The sequence below is a fragment of the Bos javanicus genome, chromosome 4, assembly GCF_032452875.1.
Source record: "Bos javanicus breed banteng chromosome 4, ARS-OSU_banteng_1.0, whole genome shotgun sequence".
In the NCBI taxonomy this organism is placed as follows: Eukaryota; Metazoa; Chordata; class Mammalia; order Artiodactyla; family Bovidae; genus Bos; species Bos javanicus.
In genome coordinates this window covers 81855864-81870165 of record NC_083871.1, presented here as the reverse complement: position 1 = coordinate 81870165, position 14302 = coordinate 81855864, and the positions used below count along the sequence as shown (strand labels likewise).

The following is a 14302-nucleotide window of genomic DNA, read 5'->3' as shown; positions in this document are numbered from 1 at the left end:
ACATCAGAGCCGCAGTGTCGTAGGAGGCTCAGGAATCCTCAGGAAAGGATCCCAGGCTATCCGCCGATGAGAGTTCTCTAGGGATCAGCAGGAGAAAGGAGGCCCAGGGCGGCCACCAGACCCTCCAGGCAGAGCAGGCGACTGATTCATCTCCCGGGATTCGGCCCGCGACGAGCCACGTCGCCGGCTCCATTCGGGAAACCCCGGTCACATTAGAGTTGCCTCCACCCTAGGACGCCCCGGGAGAAGGGGCTGCCCTCTAGAAGCAAGATGGCGGCCTCCGCTCTCCCCCTCCTTCCAAAAACCCCCTCCTGGTCCCCAGAAGACAGACAAGGACGTCGTGGCGCCGAGATCCGGGAAACTCAGCGAGGCCCGCGGCCACTCCCGGGCCCCCGGGAGGTGACTTCACCTCGCCGGCGAAGAGAGCCGGGGGTGGAGTCGCCCTAAAGGCCGTGAAGCCCGCCCTCAACACTCAGAGAGTGGACACAGGAGAGCCCGCGCCCTCCGGCCATTGTTCTCCAGCCCCGGCCCCCCACCCTCCTCTCAGCTCGCAGACAGGAAGTTGCTTCCCAGCCGGCTCCGCCCCACTCCCCAGCGCCCCGGAAGTGATCGGCGGCAGCTGCTGCAGAGCGGCCAGGAGGAGGGTGGATCTCCCGAGAGCGGAGCGCCCGGAGTCCTCCTCCACCTCCTCCTGCCGCCCAGGCTCCACCGCCTCCTGTCGGACTCTTCCTTTTGCCGCTCCCGGCGCGGAGCCTCCTAGACTACAAGAGCGGAGCATTGTCCGGCTGGAGCCAGCTCAGCCGCGGCTTCCGGAGCCCACGGGGCGGCTGACCGGCTTGCGGTGCAGGTGAGCGGTGCCCACCCGGGCCGGCCCGGGAGGGGTTGGGGCCGCCCGCCCGGGCGGCGGGGGTGTGTCTGGGCGGCGGCGATCCGAGGCCCAGGCGCAGGGCCCGGACGCCGAGATTGCACCTCCCGCGTTCTGCCCGGGAACCAGCTGCGGGACGAGCCCGAGCTGGAATCCGGGGCGCCGTGTTCGCCGCTGTGCGGACTATTGCACCTCTCGAGAGCAGGCGGTTGCGGCGGGGTCCCCCGAGCCCGGCACCCCTTTGAGTTGGCCTCGTCGGAAGGTCACCCTGCATCTCTGGCCCGCCGCGCCGAGGTCCCCGCCTGGGCGGTGCCCGCGACCTGGGGGACCCGTCGCCGCAGTCCCCGCGCCTCACTCCGCCCCTCTCCCCTCCCCTTTCTTCCACTCCTTGTCTGTTTGCGGGCAGTTGCTTTTTAAACATCTCTGGTAGCGTTTTGTGCCAGTTAAAGGAACGGGTTTTACAGGTTGAAGTCATTAGATGGTCCGCACTGAACTAAATAGCTGGTCCAGGGCTCTTGCACAGGTTTAGCCAATAGTCAGGAATCAAGCCTCTGAAACGAGGACGCGATAAGGGTGTTTTGAGCAAGGGGGTGTTTCCTCCGTGGTTCGTTCTAAAGGTTTTCCAAAAGTGAAAGATGTGATGTGTGTGCTCCAGGCTGGGTATCTGTGTGTAAGTGGGCGGAGGTGAGGGCGCAGAGAGGTGGCAGTGTTGTTTCAAGGTTTAGGGAGAATCAGGGAGTTGACTGGCCTTTTCTTGGGAACCTGAATGTCCAGACTTGTGAGAGCTCATCCAAGTGTCATTGACGTTGTTTGAGAACTCCAGGACCACGCCCTACCTGTCAAGCTAAAAAGCACCTAATTTACGAATTGTGTCGGGAGCGGGGAGGCGGGGGGGAGGATCGTTATAAAATATGTGTCATGAGTTAATTCTTGTCCTGGAAATAAATTCCGACTTTAATCATGCTCCACATATTGAATAACACATTTCATTAGTAAACTCATTTCCACTAAAGGAAAGGTATTCCTCTTAGCTTATGTTTATTAGTGTATTTCAGTGTGTCTTATTAGCTTACGTTTTTGTCTCTATTAATGCAATATTATAAAATGACTTGTGATTCTTAAAACATTATTTTTAGTTTTTGAATTTCTTCAGGGTCAGAGTCATGTCTTTCTCATCCCTGTGCTTACATGGCATGTGCCCAGAATATAGAAGTTATTCACACAATTCTTCACCGAGTGAATGAATGTGTAGGTGATCTCACAGTTGCCTTCTAGTAGTCATTTATTTTGTTGGGCTAAGGTGTTTTTTTGTGTGTTTTTGTTTCAGTTTGGGGGCACATGCAGATTTTGCTTTGTCTTTCCGTTCTTTAGCATGGTCAAAGGACAAATCAAGAAGAATCCTTTGCCATCCTTCCAAAACTATCCTACCATGAAAGATTAAAATTATATTTGGGGTGTTGTGATTGAGTATTATAATAACTTGTATTCAGTGGGAAATGTTTACACTTGAGCTTTTTTTGCCCAGGATTATCAGGATTTCCTGGTGATAGTAAATTGTGTTTGGAGTTTGTAACCATACCCTATCTTAATCAAACAGAGAGAATTGGGAGTTACCACTGTGGGATAGTGTGGTACATTGCAAAATTGCTTATAATGGCTCATTTTTTTTTTCCCCATGGGTGCATGAAGTCTGACATAACAAGTTCTCTTGTTATGACCTTGACATGACTTACCGATTAGCCACTTTCACACGATTTTTCAGCGATCCAGATGCTGTTCTCCAGTGTGTCTGCTGAGTGTGCAGTCATCTGTATCAATTATTTTGAAGTAATTCTTCATACAACACTTTCTTTGCGGGGCTTTCAGTGAAAGGGGGCTAATTATAGGAAAGAATGTTGTCTACCATTTTTGCAGGGAGATAATTTTTGCCTGTGGATGGTTGGATTATTTTCACTGTAGTGAGGTTCAGATAAAAAAGCGCTGATACCTTCTTTTCTCTCCATGTCTGGTCCTGCACTGGTTTTCCAAGCTTAGCTTCTGCAGAACAGAAATAAATATATCAGTATCACTTCTTGTATCTGTGTGTACCAGTGTAATATGCACATGTACATGGATTGCAAAGACAGTTACTTTTAAAATATTGAATTAAGAGGCTGTGAGTATTCATGGGGAAAAGATTGTGATTTTGAAGAATTAGGGAGACGGTTCATGGTTTTCATTGTTTTATGAAATTTTTCATTTTAGACACTAAGGAGACCGAAGCCTGCAGTTTCTTATCTCAGTGACATAACCACTATACAGAGGTCAGATTTCCCTTATTTTAACAACCCTAGCAGTCCTCCTACATTGATTGCCTGCCAAGCACTGTGATAAGAACTTTACTTGTATTATTTTTAATCTCTACACTATAGGAGGTAACTTTTCCATAGTTTACTAAGGCTAAATGAAGTTAATTGCTGGAAGCTGGGCCACTAGTGAGTAATATCATCTGGATTTTGAAGTAATGATTGCTGAGAGCATTGGCTATTGCAATTAATCCTAAAAGACTGGGGGAAAAAAATTCAATTTTTGATTTAGCTGAGCTTTAAGAAAGCAAAGATACTGATCTCCTCAGTATTCTTGCCCATCAGATGGGGCCTGGGGTAACCACTGACCCTGGCCAGGTGGCTTCAGACAGCAGCCAGTCATCTGTTTATGGTATTTCATATGTCATCCCCTTCTGCATGTGCCATGATGAAAAAATGGTTGGGTGTTGTTCATGTAAATGTCCTGGGAGAGTAAACTATTAGGAACTCAACTTTGGTGTTTGATGATTACTTTTTACCTTTCAAGTAGCTGAATAGTCCCTATTTGAGAAGACTATTGGAGGCTTGTTTGTGGTGACCTTTCCTGAAATCTTGTTTTTTAGCTCTTTCTTGGACCGAAGGAGATACGGGAACTTATCCTCCAGCCCCCATTAGTGACAGTTATTCGTTTTGTTTTCTTTAGCTCTGAAACATCTTTCTTACTACTTTATTGCACTCATAAGGATTTGGTTAAAATATAGAAAAAACAAAATTAAAGCTTTGAGTTCTTAAAGATGTTTGAATAAATTATAGAAAAGAATTTGCATCTTTGACTTATTACATCTGCAGGTGAAAACTTAATTTCTCAACATCAGAGGGTATTCTCTCTGACCCAAAAAGCAGGCTTCCATAAAATACATGAGTATTCTTAAATACACCACAACTAGAGTCCTGTATCAGATTGAGTAGACGGACATAATGCTTGACACACATAATCTCTTTGAAGTCTGGGATCCAGTTTCATTGCAGAATTCACTTACTGAAACTACATATCGGGGTTTGTCAATGTCATCTTGGAGAATAAAACACAGCAAGATTATGAAATGACTTCTACCCCCAAATACACTGTGAAGGTGGGGCAAAGATCCCCAGTTTCTAAATAGATCATAATTGTAGTCTTTAAACCACAGGATCTCTGCTTTCTTGTGCAGTTGAGAAGCTAGCATAGTAATCCATTGAAAATGAGGCTGCCCCACTACTGAGTGGTTGCAGATGCTTTAGTTCTGCTGCCCTATCTGGATCTATTCTGGATTCTTGTAGCAGCCTTTCAGCCTCTGATTGGGGTCTCCCCGCCCAGTCTTTTTGCCACAGTTTGGGGGTTAGAGCAGTCTTGATATTCCCATGCTTAAAACCCTTTGACACCTCCTTCTTGCTAATTAAAAAAATCCAAATTCCTTTTATCCTTAATTTCATATATAAGTTTAACTTATACCTCTCCAAAAATTGTATCTTGATTCGATTTTTTTCCTCTCAACTCCATCCCTCAAAACAACACGCAAAAAAACAGCTTTCAAGACTGGGCTAGTTACTCCCCTTGTGATCTGCCATAAAATCTACCTTATACTACTATGGACAGTGCCTTCATTAGCCTATTATAAATTTTGTTGACCACAGTCTATAGTAACCTCATAACTACACGTACCCATGCATTCTTAAAAGCCTGCACAGGACTTTGTCAGAAGTTCCCAAATTTCCTCAGTTCTTAATGACATCTTTATTCCTGGTGGCTCAGATGGTAAAGAATCTACTTGGAATGCAGGAGACCAGGGCTTGATCCCGGGGTTGGGAATGGCAACCCACTCCATTCTTGCCTGGAGAATTCCGAGGACAGAGGAGCCTGAGGGGCTACAGTCCATTGGGTCACAAAGATGTGAACAGGACTGAGTACTAACACACTACACTACAAGTAATATCTGAAGTGAAGTGAAGTCGCTCAGTCGTGTCCGACTCTGCGACCCTGTGGACTGTGGCCTACCAGGCTCCTCCGTCCATGGGATTCTCCAAGCAGGAATACTGGAGTGGGTTGCCATTTCCTCCTCCAGGGGATCTTCCCAACCCAGGGATACAACCCAGGTGTCCTGTATTGGAGGCAGACGCTTTAACCTCTGAGCCACCAGGGAAACCCCAAGTAATATCTAGTATCTTTCAATTACAGATGATGTTATAATGCTAATCTTTGTTTCTTTGTACTGTGAAAGCATATCTTCAGAGTAAATGCATGTGTAAGATTTGTTAGATTTGCCAAATTTTTCTTCTATAGGATTGTAGAATTTTGAATTCCTACCTGTGGTATATGAGTACTGCAGCTTCTGCTAATCTGAAAGATGAGAAATGGTATCTCAGTGTAGTTTTAATTTGTATTTCTCATATTACAAGTGAATTGAACATTTTTTCATATGTTTAAGGGCCATTTCTTTGTATGTTTAAAGTTGTTCACGTTATTTGCTCACTTTCTAAATAAATTTTGGTCTTTTCTCCTCAGAGTTTAAAAGTTCTTTATATTTATGAATATTAGTCATTTAGCTTTGCCACGTATTGCAGATACTTTACCCAGTTATCTTTTGGCATTGCTAGTGGTACGTGTGTTTGTTTTTTCTTTTGACTTGCAAAAATTTGTTTCTGTGTAATAAAATATATTAAATTTATTGCATCTAGATTTTTAGTCATAGAGAGCCTTTTTGGTACCCACAGGTTAGAGAGGAATTTAGCCATGCTTTCTTCAGTACTAAAACAGTTTTATTTATAATATAGAGAGCATTCAGTTCTGTGATCCATTTGGAGTATATTTCTGTTTTGATGTAAGGAATGGATCTAATTTTATCTTTTCTACATGACTTTCTAGTTGTTCTAATGCTACTTTTAAGAAAAAACTTTGCTCCCTTTATCATGTGCTAGATTTCCATATGTAATTGGGTGTGTTTCATTCTTTTGTATGTCTGACTATTCCTGTACCAGTAAGTACTTCACTGTTTTAATCATAAAGGCTTTGTATATGATTCAGTATCTGGTAGGGCTTTACTAGTCTTGCATGTCTTATTTTTTTTATTTGAACTCTAGCATCAGTTTGTCTAAGTCCATTGAAAAGCTCACTATTTTTATTGAGATCTCATTAAACTTACTATTTAACTTAGAACTGATCTCTTGATGATGTTGGAACACCTTAATCTTAAATAAGCGAACTCTTTTCATTTTCTTACATCCACTATTTTGTCTCTGCAGAATGATTTATATTTACTTTACATAAGTTTTGAACATTTCATGTTTATTCCTACATATTTTTTATTTTGTCTTTTGTTGTTACTATTATAAACAGAATTTTCTTATCCATTGTATTTTATCATTGCTTCTCTTTGGCCCAGATATACAGTTACTTGTTGTTCAGTAACTCAGTTGTGTCTGACTCTTTGCAATATATAGTTATATCACCTATAAATAAAGGTTTTATCCTTTTCTTTTCCAGTGTTTATATTTCTGTTTGTCATATCTAATTGCATTGATTACTATCTCCAGAACTATGTTAAATAGTAGTGTTAAGAGTGTCTTTGATAGAGATGCTGATTGTTCATTGTATTATCTTCCCTGTGCATGTACAAAGATAAACATTACACTGGATATTAATTTAACTGGAAATTCCTTGCCATGACTACAGTCCTTCACTATTTCTGCGATACTAATGTCGATAGATACAAGAGGCAGGAAGCTTGACTTACCTAGTGGGCAGCAGCAAAGTGTAATGACAGTCGAGATGAGGTACTGATCCTTAGTTTCCCAGTTCATACAACCATTCCTGAGTTCTGTTCCTGCCTCTCCATATAATTCTTCCAAACCCCACTGTAATCTTCACTCAGTGAGTCATGGGTGCCACAGGTTAAAAGCAGCCATAGGTCTATGAAAATCTAAGAGCTTCCTTCTAGGCTTTCATGGTCTTTAAGTGGTTTCTGTGCCTAGCAGATGAATTAGGCTCACCTTGTATTGATGTGATTATGGCTTAAGTCCTTAGTCAATAAGGCAAGTCAGATTTGTAATTAGATGAGTAATCCATGGGGTGGCCCATGGTACACAGATACGGGGTAATTGTAGGCAAGTTTGTAGGGCCTGGGTCCATTTGGCCTCCAGAATTCATTTGTAAATGCTCTAGGCCTCTGGCTGGAGGTATATGTTGGTGTGGAATCAGATGCTGGGATCCTGGGCACATTGCATTCCCATGGCAGCGATGGACACACACCAGTGCTCAGTCTCCCATGTTCTGGAGAACACGTTCATTTCACTGCTATCTACTTCACCCAGAAAGTTCAAGTAGCATATTTTCTGTAGATTCTTATAATTTCAAGATTGTCTAGGTCCTTTTTGTGAACTTGCAGTCCACATCTCATTTTCTGTTTTAGTCATTCTATTTCCTTTCCCAGGAGTGCAGGGTGATGGGATATTTATTAATTTCTTGTCCCTTGTGCTTCCCTAGAAGTCCCCTCAAATCCCAGTCTGTGGCCTGTAAGTCCATCTTCGTTGTCCCAGAAACGCTGGTAGGTCTCTAGGTTGAGGAGCTCTCGCCCCCCAGCTGAGTACTCTTGGTCTGTGGCCAGTCATCTGTCTCCACTTTTTCCTGGGATCTATGTTGCCTTTTTATCTGTGGGTCTTGTTGCCTCCTAATCCACAGTTCTACCTTGGGCAGGTGGTGGTTGGGGGCTCTCCTGCCCCGAGGATCCTCAGGTCTCATCCTCTGCTACATGCTGCTACCCTGATATCTGGGCTTGCAGTTGGCTGATCTTTTCTGTTTTCTGCCTTACTTCCCCTGCCCCCATCTTTTTAGTCTGAGGACATTTCGTCTTCCTTCATCTTTCTGCCTAAAACACTTTCCTGTGACAGAAACTCCCTGTCCTCTGAGATCCTAAGTTTCTGGGACACCAGCCCTAGTCTCTTAGCGCTTGGACTATCCGTAACTTTACTACTACCCTGTCAGTCTCTAAGCTCTCCTATTTCATGTGTCTACACTGCAACTAAAATAATTCTCTATGTCTCTTACTTCATTTATTCTTATTTGCTGAGCTTTCTTGATCCCTCAGAATAAAATAAAGCTTGACCATTTGCTCTGTCTTTTCTTGTCCTTTGCTTTGGCCAGATTATCAAACCCACCCTTGTTCTTATGTTTTGTTAAAGTTTATATATATACATATATTTGGTTACAACTGTTTGAACTTTTTGCACATTCATTAGTCATTGATTTTTTTTAATCCTGTCAACTGTCTTTTTATGTCCTTTGCTTATTGGGGTGGGGATGGGGAGACTGGTTTGTTTTTTTTTTTAATGAATTTGTCAATTTTATGTGGTATAATTCACATACCAATAAATTTACTTTTAAAGTGTTTAATTCAGTGCTTTTTGTTTGAACTTCCCAGGTGAACAGTCCTTTTGATTCATAACAGGATCCCTGTCTTACATTACTGTGTCTGAATTTAAGCCATTAAAACTCTAAATTGTTTAAAAGTACACTGTTAACAGATTGTGGTATAGTGAGTAGAAAGACAAAATACCCAAATTAGAGTGGTGAAAGGGAATTATTCATATTGAACACTGACAGTGCTTTGAAGAATTGTTTGTACAGTGTTGACTACAAAATTGAGGAACTCTAGTTGTAGACAGGAGTGATCAAATGTGATGCTAGATTTAATTGTGTGTTTCTGTTCTAGGAAGGCACAAAGTGTAAGTGACTAAATTTTTTAAAATTGACACTTAGCACTTTTGTGTATGTGATTTCATTTGATCTTTGTATCAGCCAAAGAGATGACAGTATACCTCATCTCTGCCTCTTTCTGAAATGCACAGTGAACTATATTGGTGAGTCCTATTACATTTGCATTTTAAAATGAGTGCTCCACGAAAAGATGTTCAGTGTCACCAGTTACTAGGGACATGCAGATCAAAACACAGTGAGATATCACCTCACACCTGCTGCTAAGTTGCTTCAGTCGTGTCCGACTCTGTGCAACCCCAGAGACGGCAGCCCACCAGGCTCCGCCATCCCTGGGATTCTCCAGGCAAGAACACTGGAGTGGGTTGCCATTGCCTTCTCCATTGCGTGAAAGTGAAGTCACTTGGTCGTGTCCGACTCTTCGCAACCCCATAGACTGCAGCCTACCAGGCTCCTCCGTCCGTTGGATTTTCCAGGCAAGAGTACTGGAGTGGGGTGCCATTGCCTTCTCCATCACACCTGCTAGAATGACTTTTATCAAAAAGGCAAGAAACCACAAGTGTTGGCAAGGATGCGGGGAAAAAAGGGGATCCTTACACATTGTTGGTTGTTGTTTAGTCACTAAGTCGAGTCTGACTCTTTGCGACCTGTGGACTGCAGCACTCCAGGCTTCTCTGTCCTTCAGCATCTCCCAGAGTTTGCCAAACTTCATGTCCGTCAAGTCAGTAAGGCCATCCAACCATCTCATCCTCTTTCATCCCCTTCTCCTCTTGCTTTCAATCTTTACCAGCATCAGGGTCTTTTCCAATGAGTTGACCCTTTGCATGAGGTGGCCAAAGTATTGGAGCTTCAGCATCAGTCTTTCCAAATGAGTATTCAAGGTTGATTTCTTTTAGGATTGACTGGTTTGATCTCCTTGCTGTCCAAGGGACCCTCAAGAGTCTTTTCCAGCACCACAGCTTGAAAGCATCAGTTCTTTGGCTCTCAGCCTTCTTTATGATCCAACTCTTACATCCATACTTGACTACGGGAAAAACCATAGCTTTGACTATATGGACCTTTGCTAGCAAAAGTTTGTTGGCAACAGATTTCTCTGTTTTTTAATATGCTTTCTAGGTTTGTCATAGCTTTTCTTCCAAGGAACAAGCGTCTTTTGGTGCTGCTACTGCTGCTGTTAAGTCGCTTCAGTCGGGTCCAACTCTGGGTGACCCCATAGACAGCAGCCCACTAGGCTCCTCTGTCCCTGGGATTCTCCAGGCAAGAATACTGGAGTGGGTTGCCATTTTCTTCTCCAGTGCATGAAAGTGAGAAGTCAAAGTGAAGTTGCTCAGTCGTGTCTGACTCTTAGCCACCTCATGGACCGCAGCCTACCAGGCTCCTCCGTCCATGGGATTTTCCAGGCAAGAGTACTGGAATGGGGTGCCATTGCCTTCTCCGGTCTTTTGGTGCAGCCACTATCAAAAATAGTATGGACACTCCTCAAAAAGTCTAGAATAGAGCTACCATATAATCTAGGTGTTCCACTTCTGGGTATTTATCCAAACAATGTGAAAACACGAATTCAAAAACATGTATGCACTGCTAGGTTCATCGCAGCCTCATTTATGATTGTCAAGATTAGAAACAGCTTCAGTGCCTATCAGCAGATGAATGGGTAAAGAAGATGTGGTGTACACAGACACACACACACATGCAGTCACACACACATACACCACAAGATAATACTCAGCCATGAAAAAGATGAAATCTTGCCATCTGTAACAACATTAAAGTCAGAGAAAGATAAATACCTTTTGATTTTACTCTTGTGGAATATAAAAAGAAAAAAAAAGTGAAGAAACCAAACTAAAGCGAATTCAGAGAACAGAGTACTAGTTATCAGAAGGGAAGGGGCAGGGGTGAGGGCAAAATAGATAAAGGGGATAAGCTGTATGGTGACAGATGAAAAGTAAATTCTTGGTGAGCACATTGTAGGATATATAAGTAGAAACATGTTGTACAGATGAAATTTATATAATGTTGTAAACCAGTATTACCTCAATAAAAACAATGTTTAAAGAGAGAATATAAAATGAGTAATCTTTTCCCCCAACTTTGTGCTTTGAAAGATTTCTTTTTTTTAATTGAAGTGTAGTTGATTTTCAATGTTGTGTTAATTTCTGCTGTACAGCAAAATAATTCATATATATATACACACACACACAGACACTTTCTTTTTTATATTCTTTTCCATTATGGTTTATCCCAGGACAATGACTATAGCTCCCTGGGCTATACAGTAGGTCTTTGCTGCCTTGAAAAGTTTACAAAAAAGTTAATAAGAGTACAGGGTTGAAAGCCAGTAGTTACTAATCACTTTATATTCACCAGTTATTGTTTTGCTACATTTGCTTTACCTTTTTAAGTGTAGATGGTTTTATTTTTCTGAGTTGTTTGAAAGAAGGTTGGAGTCATGAAATTTCACCTCTATGTACTTGAGTTTACGTCTTGTGAAGATGAAGACATTCTCCTGTATTACCATAATACTATTGTAATATTTAAGAAAATTGGCAATAATTTCGTTACATCATCTAATATCTAGTCCAAGTTCAGATTTCATTAATTGTCTCCTATCATCTTAAATGGCTGTTTTTCTCCTTCTGAACCAGGACCCAGTCAAGGTTCATAATTTCTGCTTGCTTACTTTGACTTCTCTAGCCTCTTTTCACTTTTTCTAAGTAACTTTTGAGACATAGTTTACATACCATAAATTCACCCATTTTAGATTTACAGTGATTTTTTAGTAACTTTACTGAGTTGTATAAATCATTACCATAATCCAGTTTTAAAACATATTCATCTCTTTAGTATAAAATCTCTTATACCCCTTTGTAGTTAATTCCCATTCTATGAATATACTACATTTTGCTTATCCTTTTACTGGTTGATGGACATTTGGATTGTTTACCGTTTTTGGTTATTGTGAATAATCCTGCTATGAACATTCATGTAGAAGTCTTTAATGGACATACGTTTTCATTTCTCATTGGTAATGTAGAGTGAAACCTCTAGGTTGTGTGGTAGCCGTATGTTTAATGCATCATTTTGCATTCCCACCAGCAATATTTGAGAATTCTTGTTTCTCTGCATCTTCATGAACAATTGTTAATCATGTTTTAAAAAAATGTATTGCCATTCTGTTGGGTATAAATAAGTATCTTGTTGAGAATTTAATTTGCATTTCTCTAGTGAATGATAGTGTATCTTTGCATGTGCTTATTATTAGTCTTCCACCTGTTTTCTTTAGTGAAGTGTCTACTGAAATCTTTTGCCTAGTTTTTAAAAATTGGATTATTTTTCTCATTGTGTCTTAAGAGTTCTTTGTGAGTTCTGGATACAGGTCCTTAAGATCTGTGATTTTCAAAGATTTTCTCCTAGAGTGTAATGAAGTTAACCACAAGCCTTGCTTAATTTTTCTAATTTGCCATGGGGCTTTTTGGAGAGTTGGAATAAAAGCTAAATCTTCTGTTTATAATTCTTCCACATGTCTGGTACTGAAGTACTAGATTAATTAAAGACTAATCAAAGACAGTGTAGACCCCTTTATCTTCATTCTGCCATTAAGCAGTGAGAAACTCTTCCTTTCTAAGCTGTAAGAAGCAAATAGAGACCCTATAAACCGTTAGCATTCATTCAGTTGTCAGAGTCAGAAATCTGGTTTAGGCTACCTTAAGCACAACAGAAGTGTGCAGGCTTTGTCTCCTTCCCCAGCTCTGCTTCTTTCTTTTTTCGTACTGGCAGACTGTGTGGTAGCCACATTCATCTCCAGATTCATCAAAGAGCCTGTCTCTCTCACTCGTTTAAGGAGTAGAGTACTCTGGCCGGCCTGTGTCTCTTGTCCTGCTTTGTAGTCCTGCCTGTATATATAGTCCCATTGTAACTGTAATAGGAGAGAATGGTTCCAACAAGAAGAGGGCGTGCTGGCAGACAAACTGTGTTTAATGCCTCTTTAGGGGCAACGGGTCATTTTTTGCTCACTTTTATGAAATTAAACCAAAAGTAATGAATAGGATATTAATATCTGAAGTTGAAGGGGGAAATCACATTTGTTAGCTGATTAAAGTAGCCTTTACTAGTAGCACTTTTTCTTACCTAACCAAACACAGGTGATATTTGGTTTAAGCTAAAACTTTCCAGGTATCTCTCCCATGGAAGTGAGGGGAGGACCTACATTAACAGTGATAACTTGATAATTGTGGCTGATTTTTCTGTACTTCTCTTGCGTGTTTTTTTATGTAGTTTTCTTTAGCTGTCTGAGTGGGGGTTATAGCCAACTCTCTTGGAGTTCCTGCATTCCTACAGATTGCTGAAACGCATTTTTATAATTAGTTTCCTTCCTCTCTTCTTTCATTTACTTGGATTCTCAAGCTCTGTCTGTGTCCATATGTTATATGATTCATCTTCAAAGCGGTTTTTTTTTTTTTTTTTCCTAAAGTAAGGCTTGTTCCCAGTTCCTTTTCATGACATTGAGTGTATGGTGATGGTGACGATGCTATTGATGCAGTTGTGATTTCCCTGCTCAAAAAAGAATACTTTTCATCACTCGGAGCATTTCTAATCTAAACTCTTGAGTAGTCATACAACTGATATGTAAGTGCAATCATGAAGTCAAACAAATAATTTTGGACACTGTGGCTCTTGTGTTGCGTCTATACTTTGCCAGTATTCTTTAGGAGTTATTTTTAGTGTGAAAATAAATGCAGAAACAAGAGCTTCTGATTTTGGACTGTATAAAATGTATCATCTCTTACAGAGTTAGAACAGGTCTTCAAAGGGCAGCTAATACATTCTTCCACTGTTTACAAAAATCTCCTCAAAAACTCCTTAGCCACTAGCCATTGCTTAACCGCTTGTAGTGGTATTGTGGAAATATGTGTTATTTCTGGATGTCTTAATTTAAAAATCCATCCTTGTTTTGAACTGTAGTCTATTACCTTATGGCTTCTCTTTATTCCTCTTTTCTCTGGAGAAGCACTTAGCACACAAATATGTTTTTGAGCCCCTGTTAAACAGTGCATCTGTTGACAGAATCAAGAATAGTCCTTTTCACATGTACCTGTCTTCAAATAATTGAAGGTGGCAGCCATGCAACTCCCTTGCCAGCTTCCCAAGCATCTGCCTGTTCAGACACATCCTTCATGTGTTTAGTTAGTTCCCTAACCATCTTGGTCACACGTTTCTAAAAATAATACAGCAACATTCACTTATCTGGGGTCAAACTTCACAACTTGAAATATGAAATGTACTTAGGGAGAAGGAAGTGACTGGAATTTGTAGTTTTCCTTCCATGGCCAGGCCCTCACCCAAACACTTCAGATTCATTATTTCCATTTAATCTTCCAAACACAACCCTATGAGGTAGAAGAT

At 41.4% G+C, this 14302-nt stretch overlaps 1 protein-coding gene across 2 annotated transcripts in view; it reads left to right on the top strand.

The window, feature by feature from the left end:
* Positions 1–757: 757 nt before the first annotated feature.
* RALA (RAS like proto-oncogene A) overlaps positions 758–14302 on the top strand; it is a 58647-nt gene continuing 45102 nt past the window's right edge. The window contains exon 1 of one of the 2 annotated variants that reach the window (XM_061414514.1): positions 758–847. The gene's annotated coding sequence lies outside the window, so the exon portion shown is untranslated. The remainder of the gene's footprint in view (positions 848–14302) is intronic. The other variant, XM_061414515.1, reaches the window with a different exon arrangement.